The sequence below is a fragment of the Odocoileus virginianus genome, chromosome 33, assembly GCF_023699985.2.
Source record: "Odocoileus virginianus isolate 20LAN1187 ecotype Illinois chromosome 33, Ovbor_1.2, whole genome shotgun sequence".
Taxonomy (NCBI): domain Eukaryota; kingdom Metazoa; phylum Chordata; class Mammalia; order Artiodactyla; family Cervidae; genus Odocoileus; species Odocoileus virginianus.
The window spans coordinates 1921847-1926252 of NC_069706.1; the positions used below are offsets into that span (position 1 = coordinate 1921847).

The 4406-nt window shown below is 62.8% G+C and overlaps 1 long non-coding RNA gene across 1 annotated transcript; it reads right to left on the reverse strand.

Moving 5' to 3' along the window:
• Nucleotides 1-2337: 2337 nt before the first annotated feature.
• Nucleotides 2338-3894, reverse strand: LOC139032791 (uncharacterized). The gene is made up of 2 exons (XR_011485398.1): nt 3569-3894; nt 2338-2635 (listed from the first exon to the last, which is right to left on the reverse strand). It is a non-coding gene; the product is annotated as an uncharacterized lncRNA (long non-coding RNA).
• Between the last annotated feature and the right edge of the window lie 512 nt (nt 3895-4406).

Genomic DNA, 4406 nt, shown 5'->3' on the forward strand with positions numbered 1-4406 from the left:
TGACTCGGGCATTGCACAAGCCTGTCTCGGACCAAGACCTAACTCTCAACGTTTTCTTACCTTATCACTGTCCCTTCATAGCTCTTGAGATCACACACCTGGTCTTAGGACTTACTAATGCTCAGGTTCTTGATGTCTCATCACAGAAAGAATTCAATGAGAGACAAGAAGTCAGTTTATTTAGAGAGAAACACACTGCACAGACAGAGTGTGGGCCAGCTCAGAAAGAGAGCAGGTGAAGTTGGGGAGCTTTGAGCCAGGCCAGCATGCTTGACCTTTGAATGCCTTGTAGTGAGGCAGCTGAGAGAAGGGGGCCAAGAACTGGAATGAAGTGGGTGGTGGGTGGGGAGACCCTGCAGAAAGGGGGTCAGGGCCCCCTGCTCTCTGGCCTGGAGGAAGGGTGCATTAAGGGAGAGGGTGGGGCGGGGAGTTGTTTGCCACAAACAAGCTCCAGAGCAGGAAGAGAGCTGGAGCTGGGGTGAGGGTGGTAAAAACGGGGCAGCGAGGGGAGCGGACGTGGCGTGTCAGGCTGCGGTCGGTGACTGTCACCCCCTGTCAGCCACAGAGTGGGGGCCATCTGACTGCTGAGGCCTTGGGCCGGGAGAGGAGCGTCCTCCCCCTGCGTCCCTGACAGTCCTGAGGCTATGTCCCTGAGGCCTCCAGCAGATGCTTGGGAGTGGGCTTGAGCATTTCCCTGGGGTCTGCCTGGGGGCAGGCACACTGGGCCTGCCATGAGGAGCTCAGGCTTGAACAGACTGGGCCTGCATCCTGCTCCAGACCTGCTGCGCCCAGGCCCCCCTCGCCACCTCTCTGATTGTCCTAGTGCTGGCCCCTGGGATAATGCTCACCGTCCCCCCCTTCTCTGCCTTAGAGCTCCTCCCACTCTTCCCTGCTCGCCAGTCCAGATGCCCTGTGCCCCCTGCCCTGCCCCTCTACTCAAGCACCCTGGGAGCAGAGCCGTATACCCGACCCCCAGCGCAGGTCATCTGCCCTTCCCTGTCCTGCCGCCACGTTCCTGCCTGGCCCCCTGGGTATCTTCTTCTCAGGCAGTGACCGGTTCTGTGTCTTTCTCACCCACGCCCCACACGCCCTCAGGGCTGGAGAGGGGCCACCAGGTGCAGGGACTCATTGCCCTGCCCGCCCTCGCCGGGTACACTGCCCGAGAGGCGCCGGTTTCTTGGTCACATGGGACTCCCTGGGCCTGGGACTGCGCGCCTTGCTGCCTGCCTCCCTGTCTGCCACCCCATCCTTGGCCTGCAGTCTGCAGAGCTGGACCCAGCCTCCTCCTTCTTCTCTGTTTCCTGACTGCACTCCCAGGAAACAGGCGGGGAGTGTCCCGTGAGGAGGGAACAACTGAGACAGCCTCGCCACCCGCTGTCCTGTGGCGTAGTGACTAAGGCCTGGCCAGGCTAAGCCCCAGGAGCTCAGACCTGAGCTGTTCTTGCTGTCAGGGTGGGCGCGGGGCCTGGGCGGGTGGGCTGGGCAGGGGTCAGCGGGACCAGGCAGTGTCTGAGCCCCGCTCCCTCTGCGCAGGGCTGTCTCCTGCCAGCTGGGCCGCAGTCGGCTCCTTGGTGGGCTCTGGGTATGTGGAGAGGCCGTGTGCGAAGACTGTGGGGTGACAGGAGTCCAGGGGCCAGTGCGGGGGTGAGGGCTGACGGCTGGGTGTCTGGGCAGAACCTCAGCACAGCAGCCCAGCTTCTCCTCCAGCCTGAGCCCTTCACAGCCCCCCAGGGAGCACCTCCTCCACCCCACCCAAGCCCCAGCCCTGGGCCAGCCTTCTCTGTTCACTGTTGGGGCCTTTGTCCCCCACCCCCAGGTCAGCGTGTCTGGTGGAGTCCACCCCCGCTCATCCTGCCTCTGCTTCTGGACTCTGCCCTCTTTCCTCCTTGGCCACCAGGGTTTTCTCTGAAATGCCGATCTGGTGCGTCACCTTCTGCCTTGGCTCTTCTGCTCCCTCGTGTGGGGATGACAGCTCCTGCCCCACCTCCCAGGAGCTCCCCCATTTGCATTTGTCCCCGTCCCCGGTGTCACACACCCTGGGGTCCTTATCCCTCTGGCACGCACGCGGAGTCCTGGGTGGTTAGTGCCCTGCTGGCCTCTCGTCTGACTGCGGGCAGTGTGACCACTGGGCTCCTGGAGAGCTGTCTCTTATGCTTGTGTCCCCGGGACCGCGCCCAGAACAGGCGGCTACGGAGTTAGTAAAACGACTAAAAGTTTAAGTCAAGGGGGCGGAAGGGGTGCTGGGCACTCCCAGAGAGGCAGTTTATAAGGGGGCAGAGCGCCCAGTGTGGTTGGGTGGTTAAGATAGAATCTCCCCAGGCTTAACATAGGGGTCTGTTTGTCATTTGAAAGTGAGTTTTTTTTTTTCAAATCCAGTTGTTTGGGGGAATTACATTCCCCACTTACAAGGTGAGGCAGGCTGAGGTCTCATGTCTCCGGCCATGGCTAGAGCCATGTGGCATGTGGAGCCAGGCCTGAGGACGGAGCGGCGGGGCTGCCCCCTGGGTGAGCTGCGCTCCAGGGGGGAGGGGGCGTCGAGCACGCTGCAGGCTCGCTCTGGAGGCTGCTGGCTGGGTTCTGCCTGTGCAGGGCCCCCAGAGGTCTCTCTGCATCCATTCCCTCACTGTGAAGTTACCTGCCGTGGGGTTGAAGGAGACAGGGATGAGGTTGCATTGCCTGGCGGCCCACTGTGGAGTCTGTCCAGTGGCCCTTGAAGGGGGCGGGAGGGGGCCCCATGCGTCTCTGTCCTTCATCCCATGACCGCTTTCTCCCCCCGCCCCACTCCCGGTCTGGGGTCTGCCAGGAGTGCAGCACCGCTCCTGGAGCAGAGCTGGCGGGCACAGGGCGCCCGGGCGCCTCCTCCCACTGCGGCCTCCCTCCTCCTGCGGGGCTCCCGTGGCTGCTCCTAGCCGGAGCATGGTCCCCAGAACCCCCTCCTCAGAAAAGCTGCCTGGCCCAGGGCCCGTGGGGCCGCCAGCCGAGCGCTGCATGACCCCCTGAGCAGAGGTCACTGAGTCCCACTGAATATTTTTTCCTTTTTAAGACAGACTTGCTTTCCATTAGGAAGCCTGACCTCTATTTGTGAGGGAAGGCATGACAGGCAGTGACTGGAGGGGCTTCCGGGTGGGGAAATGGCCACACCAGCTGGGAGGGGTGCCAGGCAGAGGCCTTTCAGAGGGACAGTCCCGAAGAGAGCAGGCGCCTCCCGGGGCCCTGGGGGAGCCGTGGCTGCAGCCTCAGTGGCTGCACCGCACTGACCCTCCTGACCCCACCCCCAGAGCCCCTGAGCCGGGAGCCCAGGGAGCGCTGTCCAGGCATGCCAGGTGGGAGCGTGCTTTCCAGGAGCAGGCACAGCTCATCCCCATGGTGCTCAGTTCCAGGAACAGGTGGGCTCAACCCCACAGTGCTCAGCTGGTAGTCACAGCTGCTGGGGCATGTCCCTTCCCTGCCCCCTGCACTCAGTAACCCATGCTCCTCCGCACCCCCACCCCGGCACCTCCGCTCTCCTTCCTTGCTGTGCTGCCTACTGGCCGCCCTCCCCTCCTCCAGCACCCAGGTTCCTTCCCACCTCTGGGCCCTCGCTCTTCTCCTTGGGAGGGAGCAGCCTTTCCTCAGCTCCTCTGTCAGCTTCCGTCTCAGCACTTCCACTCTGATGGGGGAGACCCCTGACGACTCCAGCTAAGGCAGCCACCACTTTCTGGACGCACTGTGTGGCATCCCCACCATCCGAAATGACCACTGTCACCTGTTCTTGTGAGTCCAACAGGAAGTTGAGTGCAATTTTTCCTGTTTGCCCAGAATTGCAGATTAGGCCCAAGCTCAGGGCAGAAACGCAGAGTTCCTTCCTGTGGTCCAGGGCCGGGGAGTCGTGCCCGCGGGCTGATGGACAGGCGCCACCAGCCTGCCCCGCCCCTCTGCAGTGAACTTGAGACTGGGGGTGGGGTGGCCCCAGGGCAAGTGCAGAATTTGTGATTAGAATTCATTTCCTCCCTCAGCTTCCTGAAGCCAAGGGAAAGTGGTTTTCCAGGGCCCCTGCTGGCCAGGAAGAGTGGCTACCTGCCCCAGGCTGCCGCAGGGCCAGAGGGAGAGAGTAGGGTGTACCTGTCCCCACGCCCGGCCGGCACAGGCGCCATGCGGAGGTCAGGGCCCGAGGCAGGCTTGTGTTCGTTGGCTCCATTTTAGAGAAGGGCACCTGTGTTCAGTGTTCAGGGAGGAGGTGTGGCTTTTCTGAGGCCAGCCCAGCCAGTGGCAACCGAGCTGCCCGGCGGCTTCAGGCTGGCTCACTCCTTGCAGGAGCTCTGGTCTGCCTTCTCTACGACCACCCACCGGATGAGGGTGGGAGCACGGCTGCCTTCCTGGGCCGGGCCCCTCTGTTGGGCGCTGGGCGCTGCAAGAGTAGGTGAGGC